This window comes from Thermobia domestica, chromosome 11 (genome assembly GCF_964235325.1).
Source record: "Thermobia domestica chromosome 11, izTheDome1.hap1.1, whole genome shotgun sequence".
In the NCBI taxonomy this organism is placed as follows: domain Eukaryota; kingdom Metazoa; phylum Arthropoda; class Insecta; order Zygentoma; family Lepismatidae; genus Thermobia; species Thermobia domestica.
In genome coordinates, this window is record NC_137464.1 from 226,007,678 (window position 1) to 226,020,802 (window position 13,125).

The following is a 13,125-nucleotide window of genomic DNA, read 5'->3' on the forward strand; positions in this document are numbered from 1 at the left end:
AAACTCGGTTGGATGAATGCACCGGTGTAGAAGTCTAAACGCGAGAGATATTTTTTTTTCTTCGTAAACACATTCGTATTTTCACTATATAAAATTCACTAGGCCTATTCATTTAACTATAGGGGTCATCATCTCGTTCACATTATATATCATATTATTAACATTTCATTACATTCATTCATTATATACTAATTTTCGCACGAAATAATATTTTATAAACACCCTATTTCGTACATTTTCACGCAGGCCATACACATATTTACATTACGCAGTAATAAATATATATATATATATATAATTATCACAATCTATCACGCTCAAACCACCACACGATCACATTCATCGAACCACGTACTCTTTATTTCGAAGCACCCAAATTGTATTTACTTTGCAGGTTTAAAAAAAAAATCATACATGTATTTACGGAAAGTTAAATTGTCAACGATTAATCTATTTCTGATTTGTTGATAAAACTGAAGCAACAATGGAATTTTCTACAGCCACGGGAAAGAAAAAGAATTTAATACTACATTTTTAAACAAACAGTAACAGCATATGGGTTTTACTTCTATTAAGAAAATAGGTGTTCTTTATTTCAGCGGATTATTCATTTTCTATTGGACCTAGCAAACTGAAATTTTCAGTACAGTAAGATCTCATGCTATCTTATATGAAGGTATACTCATCCGAACCGAAAACCATGTCCACGGGAAGTAATTTGAGAATAACTGTCCAAAATCAAACAATCTAAATCACTAAGTCATGCGATGTCGTACTGTCAACAAACAATTGACTACCGAAAACTGACGCTATGGCGCTGTAGTGGAGGCATAATTTACCGTGTACTGAAATGTATACTTGTACTCATTAATCAGAAATTTAATATTTACTCTGGTTTATTTATGTTAGAAAAATGGTACTAAATTAAAGCATATTTATACACTGTCCAAATCGAAAATTCACACACTCACACAAAACTACTAACTACATACACCACTGTTAGTACTATACATAAAGACAACTAACTAAACCAAACATGCACCATTGAATTACATGCATATTGAAGAAAGTAACCTAACATATTAGATTTAAAATACATTACTCCCTCGTCGGTATATACAGTCGGCTCTATTAAACTTAAAGGGGGTCAAAAATGAAAAAGGTAACACTAGGTCTAATTGACCTGACCAATTGTTTACATGATGATTGCCAAAAATTGATGCCCGGGGGGCACCTTAACGAGGTTTATGGAGGGACCCTTCCCCTGAAAGGGGAAAAGGCCCTAAAACGAACAATAACTAACCCATTCCCCCGCTAGAACTGGTTCAATTTGGAAAAGGGGATAGGAGCCCTTTTAAGCTAACTTAAGCTGCCATTATTATTATTCACTTTACAACCATCAAACCTACGTACATGCGATTACTGAATAAATAATAGAAAGTCACATTTAATTAATACACGAACAACATGCACCAAACAGGTCGTAATTTCCCTAATCCCTACTTGAGTTTGAAATAAAAAAAAGTAAAGTCACTCTTTCACTGTTGTCTATTCTCGATAGGCAGCAAACATGGCTTCCGAGCAAACAGAACTGGAATTTATTTCACTGAATTGCAGCTTCTTTACCAAAATTTGCGGATTTTTCGGGCTCCTATTCTGTTGTAAATCTTTAACTATTGGATTACATTATATGTTACCTTAGTTGTCCTTGGAAATTGGAATTCTTCCCGAAAAATATGTAGCACAAAATTCACAAGCTGCTCCTTGTAGGGTTTCTTCGATTGTTCTGATAACATTGCGCCGAAAAAGCCAGAGGTAAGAGAATTCCTCCAATCAGAACGAAACTTTAGCCGCGGAAATTACAAAGCAAATAGAAATTTGGCAAATCCAGATATAACCGGATCTGAAAGTGACTATGGACTAGTGAGAGGGGGTGAGGGAAAGATTAGGTACCTGGCCAAAATCTACATTGGTCTGAAATTAAGGAAATTTATATCCAATAACGGAACTATGTTCCGGTATGACGTCAGAATGGTAAACCTTGTAACTATTCAAGTTATATATCCGTAAATAGGATTTACACTTAATCAAAATATAAATAAATATATTATACAGTGGGAATATGGTTACTAACAAAACCTTTGGGTTTATTATATTTAATTCGAAGTAAAGAGAGTAAGTAAATTGTGTAACTAAACCGAAATTGAATTAAAAAAAAAATTACTAGGTACAGGGTGCGTAAAAAAAATTGCCATTACTTTCAACTGTAATGGTATATTACAACTTCATTAGTGTATTATACGAGATCTTGTACTGTCAGAGAATATGGTACAGTCCGCAGCAAAAAACCTGCAACATGAGCATGTAATTTTGTTGTGAAATAACGAAGTCTTTTCCTCCAAAATAAGTATGCAGGAGAGGACGCCGAGGTTTCTCCTGGCGTGCTTCGTGCCACTTAGACGTTATGTTGATTCCCAGCGCTGTTAGGCGTAGTTTCACAATAAACTTACATGCTCATGTTGCAGGTTTTTTGCTGCGGAGTGTACAATTAAACAAGAAAGAATTTTGTCTTTCAAGTCATAAAAAAAAGGGGGGAAATATTCCGAACCCTTTCTCAACCAGTGTTGAAGGCTCTTGCTGTGTTTACTGTGTGTCGTTTTGCCTTCAGACGAACGAAGCAATGTAGACATACACAAGAGTTTTGGTTATCTTGATCGTGGAGAGAGAGAGAGAGAGAGAGAGAGAGAGAGAGAGAGAGAGAGAGAAAGAGAGAAATGTATATGACAGTTATTTCACGTAGAGAACAAAATATAATAATGAATTGCTCCTTGGCATTCAGCGCTCGAAAGCCCAAATAATTTTGGAAACACCTACTTTTTAACTTCCTCTAAAGGAAATTATGTAATGCTTCATTCACAAAAATAAAATATTTTATTCCATCTTGGCAATTGTATATGTGTAGAACACTTTTTCTAGGTGTGAACACTTCGTTGAGTTGAGTTGATTTTGAGTTTAATGTCCCTTTCAGCAGCGAGACTATATGAGACGTGGACCTACTGATTAACGTAGAATCCGAACCACATGAGCTCCCACGCCAAAGGTGCGTACGCTAACCGCTTATGTGAACACTTCGTTATCTTCATACTATTTTATGTATACTTCTAAACAAATGGCGTTTCAAATTTAAAAGAAACGCTTTTAAAACAGTTTTAAACTAATAGTGTGTCAACACTTCACAATTGTCGTACCCCGGGGTCTTCTATATGTCTATCTTACTGTATGCAAAAATTAGTGTTGTTTTCAAGAATACTTCCGAGAGGTCAAACCCTCTCGAAGTTGGCCAACATTCCCTTGTCACGGAGCTAATATAACTGAAGTTGCAGTTATACGTGACATTTCTGCAGAACACACTCTTTAGAGAATAGTGTCCAATTGCATCCCCCTCACATTTTTTTTTTATTATTTTTTCCTCTAAATAAAATTTTCACAAAGAAAGCCTGGTTATATTTCCAAAATCACTTATCACTCTTCACTCCTTCAGTATTAATAGAACTTGGCTAGATGGGGAGCACGGTTGCTGAGTGGTAGAGCGTTTACCTCTGGTGCGTAGGGTCTCTGGTTCGACCCTCGGCCATCTTCCATCTAAACATCTCATATTACTGCAATTGTAGAAGGCGTTGTGGCGATTAAAAAACGTATAATGAGATTCAAAAGTTTGCCAAATAGGAATTGATTTGGACGCTGCCTGTATAATTATATAGGGGACACAGTGGCTCAGTGGTAGAGCAGTGGGGTCCTTGGTTCGATCTCCAGTTAAGTAAGATTGAGGTGGATAACATCGTATCCGTCGTCTTCTCGGGGCACTTCCGTTTCCTCCCACTTTCCTCCCACATTTCACTTCCGTTTCCTTCCAGCTATACGTGATAGAAGCCTTGTTCCAGGTCTAACTTGACCATGAGAGCGTCAAGAAAATAATGGTAAGAAATGTCCGTAACCTTGAGCAAACTGACATGAGAGGAAGACTTATGAAAATCTGTCCACTCAGAACAATCATAAATCAGTCTGAAGTCATCTTGTCCTTTGAGCATACAAAATATGGGAAACAATTTTGCACTTCACACTTTGGCGCTTCTTCAGTCATATCGGCTTGAGTTAAGAGTCAAAACTTCACGAGCACATGCTAATTGCGTACAACGATAGGCACAAGAAACATCACTAGAAGGGTTATGTGTCTCAGAGAAAGGACAACACAAATTTCCAGATTAAGAAAATGAAGAGCAAGCATGCCCACACACGCTGTTTTGGAAAAAAAGCAATTTGAGACTCGTGAGCTACTACCTCTTGATCACTACCACTTTGTTGATCATGTGGATCCTCTTGTGGTCGATCATCATCTTGCTGGGGCAGTTCAATTAAGTCTTGAATTAATCTCGCCAAAAATGCCCGTCCTGAGATAACATTTCAAAAGATTCATGAATTTCAAAGTGCTGGTGCACATCGATGAGCAACTGATCTGTCAAATAACACACGCGAGTCTCGTAGGGACCACCGTATATCCTCCGACTGAAAATCCAACTGGACGATAAGATCGGTTAACGAACCAGGATACTGAATAGGGTGAAAGTCGATTGGTTGGAGATTATCGTAGGCAGAATCCGGTGGCAATCAGGGATTGGAAGTGATTTCTACCACTTCTGGCCTTAATAGAGTGATACAGGAGAAATAGAATCTTCTTAAGACACTGAATGTATTCCCTAAAAAATGTTGCTTTATATTAGCGTTTATTGTATGGCAATCAATGATCAAACAATGAATACTTGATTTCTACTACTTTCGGTTTGAATAGAGGATTTACAGAGGATACTAAATATATTCTCTGAGCGCTGAATCTATTCAGAAAAATCGCTTCTTGATATCTACTGCCGTTTTGTTTTATGGATAACAATATTGAAACTGGAAATGCTAGTAAATTTTACTACTTCCGATTTTAGTAGAGAGTTGCAGATATAGATTGTATATTTTCTTAATAAGCCAAATATATTACAGAATACTGCTTGTCGCTATGTATTGCCGTTTTCTTTTATGGTGATGGTTGATTTCTACCAGTTTCAATTTGAACAGAAGATTAATGGAGAAAATGGAATCTGTTCTTGGGACGCTGAATCATTAAAAAACACACACACATCTTGATATTTCTTACCATTCTTGCTCTGAGACTGTCAACAGACAGACGGACGGACATAACCATTCTATCAGACTTTCGGCATATAAATATGGTAGTTTGGAAGTCTAATAACTAATTGTCATAGCAAAGAATGCGTTCGTTTCGGGGACCATGGTGACTCACAAGGGAACATCTTATATTGATAGTAGCGTTGACCAATGAAACAATGTGCAATCAATAGAGGAGTGAAGAAAAGCGAGAAATCCAAAGTTTTATGGGCCGACACCCCAAAACACAGGAGATACAGACGAAAGAATGTTCTAGAATCATGTGAAGATAGCAATACAAAGTATACACTGACACAGAAAGAACTTTAAAATGATTAAAGTAATCAAAATGACATTTACACAACAGTATTTTAAGGAAACATTGTACCCACAGACATGCTCAATAACATCATATGTAATGCACTGTTGCCAACTGAGCACAAAATGAAGATTTGTTAAATGGCACGGAACACAAACTATAACATCTAGAAAATCTAATTATGAGTAGAACCATACCTGTGACGTCTTGATGTACAGTGTTGCCAACGTTTGAAGATAGGCCTACATGAATTACTATATGAATCTTTGATGTAGAAGAGTGCATACAGTACACGATTCGAACTACTTAAAACCGAAATATGAGACCACAAACAATAATATAATCACTGAAGTACGAAAATAAAGGACGAAGCACAGTGTCGAAGCAGTTTTGCCGAAGTGAAAATCAGAATAGTATCAAACACAACACACAAACTTCATATAGAAATTCATATAGGGCTGTCTTCAAAAGTTTGCAACACTGTACATCAAGACGTCACAGGTATGGTTTTACTAATAATTAGATTTTCTAGATATTATAATTTGTGTTCCGTGCCATTTAACAAATCTTCATTTTGTGCTCAGTTGGCAACACTGCATTACATATGATGTTATTGATCATATCTGGGGGTACAGTGTTTGCTTACTATACTGTTGTGTAAATGTGATTACTTTAATCAATTTGAAATTCTTTCTGTGTCAGTGTATCTTTTGCATTGCTATCTTCACATGATTCTAGTTCCTTCTTTAGACTGTATCTCCTGTGTTTCTGGGTGTCGGTCCGTAAAACTTTGGGTTTCTCACTTTTCTTTACTTCTCTATCAATTGCGCATTGTTTGATTGAGCAATGCTACTTTCAATATAAGATGTTTCCTTGTCCGTGATAGAGCGTTCATCTCTGGTGCGTGGGGCCCCTGGTTCTATTTCAGCTCGCGCCAACCAGGCTTTGTGGTCTACAAATACCATATGGATTGGTTTCTCGGGGTTTCCCCATTTTCCTCCAACTTTATTCATAGCGCTATTTAATTCATTGCCATTATCTCCGTTTCCTTTAACTTTGATACATGGTCGTGAGACGTTAAACTAAAAAGAAAATCATTATTTTATTTTAAAAGAAGGAGATAGAGGCTACTACAGTAGCGTACGCAGAAATTTATTTCGGGAGGGATCCAAACTCAATATAAGGGTATTTATATTAAAATTCCTAAAATTGTCCCTAAAATTAGGCTAAATTTACGCAAAAGTCGAAATTTCGGGGGTGTCCGGACCCTCGGGACCCACTCCTTGCGTACGTCCCTGGGCTACTAGGTGAATAGTCGCTTTTATATATATATATATATATATATATATATATATATATATATATATATATATATATATATATATATATATATATATTTTCGGAGGGATTTTAAATTTTGTGGGATTGAGTCCAAGCACTTGGGGAAATGAGTGCTGCTCAAGTGGAAAATAAATATCATCATATGTAAATTTATTATGACAAGAAATAAGATAGTTGTGAACCGTATACCGTATCCATTAATGGGCTTGTATTCCTATCGTTATGAAAAATAAATTCCAGAACTCCTTTTATTTCTCTATCAGAGAGCAGTAAGCTTAGTATCGAAATCAAGGTTGCTTTCAAGCAAATACTGGGTTTGCTTGTGAAAGTCGTCTCCTAAGACCTTGCATGAATGCAGCGGGTCTTTCGATGCAGTTAAATCAGGTGAAGAGAGTTAGAAATATATTCCCTGTCCTGTATGACTTGGTAGGGCAAATTTCTTTCTTATTGATTGCACTGGAAGCATTTGAAACATCTGGTATTTAACAAAAAGAGAAGTACCTAGGTATTAACTAGGTTTAGATCTATATATTTTGAACCGAACACAAATTCAATTCGCAGCACTATTCTACACTTTTCAAAAAGAAATAAATGTATAAATCAAAAGGCAATAATTCAATAAGTAAACCTTGAGAACATATCATATGAAGCACAAGGAGTTCTGCAGGGTGTCCAATATACAATGCAACCCGGAGTTTGGGATAGTAGAACTTTTGAACCTGAAACAATACACAAATAATGGTTATACCAAAATGAAGCTTTGTTCATGCATATATTTTTAAACTAGGAAGCAACGATTGAAGTCTGCTAGGAACCACACAGTGCTGCCAGATGTAGCCGAAGGTGTAAATGTTTTTTTTTTTTTTTTGGCAAAACATGTAAATTGACTCATAACTCATACGTACGCATGTTCTGTCATTAATTTTCAGTTTATTTAGTTGGAGTAGCTTGGAAACTATGGAGCAGAAAAAAGAAATTTTCATTTCCACCGATAACTAATCGGATGAGGCCTCTGTAAGGAGGAACTAGGGAATCGTAGTTTTCATAAATTAACACTCTGAATTGGCAACATTGCTGATGTTTCATTGCATCAAAAGATGTGTTAAGGATCTGTCTACATTATGCAATTCCTGAAAACAATAAAAAAGAAACTGAAATTATCATGATAAAAATTTTACTTACATGCACCCGGCAACACTGTTACTACCATTCAAACACTGACGTTTCACCATATTGGCAGCAACTTTATGAAGAGTAGAAGCGTTAATATTCTCAATGGCACTGCGAATGTTCGTCTCCAGGTCTTGTATAGTTTGAGAATTGTTCTTGTATACTTTTTGCTTTAAGTAGCCTTATAAAAATGAGGTGCTTGGGGTCCCTGGTTCGATCCCAGCTCGCGCCGTGTGGACTTTGTGGTGGACAAACACCGTGTTCGTGGGTTTTCTCGGGATTCTCCCGTTTCCTCCCACTTTCTTCATTCCACCATTTCACTCATCTCTCATTATCACCGTCTCCTTTAGCCTAACTGGCATAATCGTGGGACGTTAAACTTAAAGATTTCATTTCATTTCATAGAAATGAGTAGCAGTGTTGCCGGGTGCATATGAGTAAAAGTTTCATCACGATAATTTCTAAATTTCTTTTTTTATTGTTTTCAGGGATTGCATAATGTATACAGATCCTCAACACACCTTTTGATGAAATGAAACATCAGCAATGTTGCCAATTCAGAGTGTTAATTTACGAAAACTACAATTTCCCTAGTTCCCTCTTACAGAGGACTCATCCGATTAGTTATCGGTGGAAATGAAAAATGCTTTTTTTCTGCCCCATAGTTTTCAAGCTACTCCAACTAAACAAACTGAAAATTAACGACAGAACATCCATACGCATGAGTTATGAGTCAATTTACTTGTTTTGCAAAAAAAAAAAAAAAAAAAAATGATTTACACCTTCGGCTACATGTGGCAACACTGTGTGGTTCCTAGTCTACTTCAGTCGCTGCTTCCTAGTTTAAAAATATATATGCATGAACAAAGCTTTATTTTGGTATAGGCCTAACCATCATTTGTGTATCGCTTCAGGTTCAAAAGTTCTACTATTCCCAAACTCCGGGTTGCATTGTATATTGGACACCCTGTAGTGCATTCACTAGAAAGAACTTTAGATGTGTCTTGTTCAGCTGAAAAATACGATGTCTAGAGTTGAGGTGGAGGAAGTAACTTTGCCATAGGTATTAAAATTTAAATCACGTGCTTATATAGGGGACGCGCGGGCGAGAGGAAACTGTCGAGCAAAGTAGAATATCGTTATTTTCATATAGGGGAACGTGGCGCAGAATGGGGAAGCTAAGATATTTGCTTTTCTAAATTGGTAGCCAATATCTCAATTGCAGTAATTTTTTTGTGGTAGACACGTTGAACATTTCTTGTAATATTTCAACCAGCAAATCCTTTCAAAAATATTGTTTTGGACCTTTTTGCTTAGCTTATTCCAAAAATAGCTCTTATCCTCATTATGCCCCCTACGTGGGGCATAATGGAACATTGGATTTCAGTCAACCCCATTATGACCCTACCCCATACTGCCCCGTACAGTATTACATCTATAATATCCAGCTCTAATATAGACTTATCATACTATTATACAACACAACTTGAATTTTATGAAATATTTATTAGACTCAATAATCAAATATAACAAAAGATGAGTACTCTTTTTTTTAAAAAAAAAAATGCTGATAATTACTTCAAAAAGTATAAGGTACATTCTGAATTAGGCATTATTAAGAAAAAGAAAAAATGTGATCATTAGGAATTGTACTACAAAGTTTATGCAGATTACATCGAATTATTATCAGTTAAATCTTAATATTTCCTGAGATCAAATCAACATAAACAGATTTTGAAGTTGAGCATGAAAAACTCAAACAAAACTGCGTATTCGAACCTTATATATAAATTTACACGAGGAAATAAAAAATAGACAAGTATACAGTACAACTATTAAGTCTGAAGTAGATGTGAAACGTCGGTAGAATCATGTTTTTTTTTTAACAGAATTTACAATAGTATTCAATTGCATCGTCATCACTAACAACCCCAACACATGAATTATGGGACCACTGATGACACCTCGTGCATGAAATCAAGCCCTCATTAGATTTGGACCAATGGTTGCCACAATGAAGACAAGCTGCGTCATCGTCTTCTTCATCGGACGAGCTTGATGACTCTTTAACTAGTTTCCTTTTTCGACCATTCTTTGGTAGGGCTTTGTTTGAGGTTGGTTGCGCTCTAGTACGTTTTTTTCTATACACCTTTGATTGTTTGGAATTTGCTTGAGCTAATTGAAGTTCCTGTTTGTACGGAGATGCAGTTAATATGGCTGTTTTACCCCTTTTACGGTTTGTAAGTTTTGTCCCTTGCTTAATTTTTGGAATAGCTATTATGTTTTGAGGCGAAGCAGAAGGAAAATTTGATGTTGATGGAGTTTGTCCTTTGTAAGAGCATCCGGGAATTTCTGTGTCAATCGAAGATTCAGATGTATTCGACTGTACGCTTTGTGCGTGTGGTTTGAAGAGGGATTTGCTAGGTGTAGCTAGTGTAGGGTTTTCATTTCCTACTGGCTCAGTGACGTTTAGGCCTGTTGCATCTGCAGGTAGAAAGTCTTCATCTGTAAACACGTTCATGTCCAAAGGCCAAACCCCAGTTTTCTTGAAGGCGTTAATTGTGTTCAGCATTGATGCTGCTCGCAAAAATGCAGGACCAAAGAGATGAGAGATGACTTGGAGCATAACAACTTTTGGGTAATTGGTTCTAATCCATTTTCTAGCCTCATTTTCATAGAACTTGCTGAGTGGCCTCATAAACCGACGTCAAGGGGTTGAAGTCGGTGAGAGTAATGTTGAGGCAGACAAAGCAAAACTACTCCATTTTCTCTTTCCATGTCAATTAAGTCCAAGTTTTTAGGTGTGTGCTATGACCATCCAGAAGACGAAGAATAGGTTTACTTGTAGACACTCCTGAAAACATTAGGAATTTCTTGAACCATTTGAGAAAGAGTTCTTTTGTAATCCATCCAGTAGCACTAACTTCTGCCCATGATCCAGGTGAAAGGCCCATCTCAAATTCCTTCTGCATCTTTGCTCTAGGGTAAATCATCATAGGTGGCTTGTAAGTTCCAGCAGCTGAACAACAAATTACTGCAGTAACCGTTTCTCCTCTCTCTGTTGAAGTTACAGCTCCAACTTAACGTTTCCCTTTCTCTGCGACAACTCTTATATGTCCTTTAGGATTCACGGTTATTCCGGTTTCATCTACACTATAAATATTTTCTGCAGAGAGATGATGTTCATCAATGACTCCAGCCAAAAAATCAAAAAAGTTGGAAACAGCTACTTGTTGAACCCCATCGTGCGAGCTCCTGATGTAGATTTTGGTTTACGAAGTGTTATTTCAGGGTGACGCTTAATAAATCCTCTTAACCACTCAATTCCAGCCTTTTTCTTCTTTGTTGGAAGGGAATTGTTGAATTTTGTTTCTTTCTGCCAATTGAAACTCTAATTCTCTCAGTTCATTACCAGTTAGACCAAAAAGTCGCCTCTCCATTTTCACTAAATAATCTGCTAACTCGCACTCCTGTTCATAGGTAAACACAGGCTTGAAATATCCTATTTGTTTCTGGAAAGATCCAAGGTTTTCTCGTTCCTTGTTACAAAGCCGCTCCAGCGTAGTCTAGGAAACGTTGAACTGAAGAGAAACTTTATAATATCCCATTTCACCACGTATTACACTCTCGATGGCCGCCTTCATCTTTTCTTCCTCCCAACTTTCCATCATTGATTTCCTTTTATATGTGCGAACCATCCTAAAATGACAGCAAACAAGACCTTATGCAATCCCAGTATTAACAAGAAATGTTTCAAGCTGGATAGTAAACTACACAATCGATACTCTTACGGGGCATAATGGGGCAATGGGGCAAAATGGGGAGGTTACAATACCGTTTTGCCCCACCCCGTTTTGCCCGAGATGAGCTGTAGTGTTAAATCAACGAATATCTCTGTTATAACCTACAATCCGTAAACCTCAAAAACACACAACAAACACAGAAGAAATATTCTTTCACCATATCAATAATTTAAAAGTGTGTAATAAATAACTTGCCTTATCTTGACAAAAGAAAAATCCCAATGGTTATATGCCACAGCACGAAAACAAAGAACTGACACACAGCACTGTTCCTTTTCGATTGATAAGAACGCTACTCAAGCACGACAGCCCTTCGTCCTTGAGAATCTTGTTTAGGTACTTGTCGCTAGATTACAGTAAATTACAGTTCGAAAAATACCGATACCCCGTTATGCCCCCTACCCCGTTATGCCCCCTACCCCGTTATGCCCTACGTTCCCCTATCGGGTATGACTATGAAAATTACATAGAGATGGTCTACACGATAGCGCTGAATATTTACGACACCATGCGAAAGTGTTCTATTGCTGAGCACCATATCAAGTCTTGAGAAACCTTGTAGGCTATATGCGTCTTGTAAAACAGAGAAGAAAAATGAAATGAAAATGAAATCTTTAGTTTTACGTCCCACGATTATGCCGGTTAGGCTAAAGGAGACGGTGATTATGAGAAATGAATGAAATGGTGGAATGAAGAAAGTGGAAGGAAACGGGAGAACCCCGAGAAAACCCACGAGCACGGTGTTTGTCCACCACAAAGTCCACATGGCGCGAGCTGGAGAGAAGAAAAAGCTTGAAGTTCATGTAATACATAAAGTATGTATTTCTTATTAAACAAAATACTATTTTACCACAAACATTGCATATCTGGCAAAGCATGATTCGTCTTGAAGCGAATAAATTAAAAATAAAACAAAAGATGAACAAAATTAAAATGTTCCTAATAGATACCGTGTGCTTGAAATAAAACATCAAGTCTTATAAATTACTAACGGTTAGAGAAAATGATACAAAACAAATGAAGACAGAAAAATAGACGGTTCATCCAATGAAGTGCTCTGTTTGTCCCACAAGGGCCAACACTGGAGATTCACCTTAAAATTTTAAATAGCAAAATGTGTGATTTGGGACAAGGCAACTAAAGGAAGAGACAGAAACGTGAAAATTTCAGAAAGGAAGAATGTGAAGGAAAGTGACAATTAATAGTTTATCGATGGAACAATTTCATTCATGTATTATGATAACACAAATGCTGATTAATCTGAGCATTTACATTTTGTAG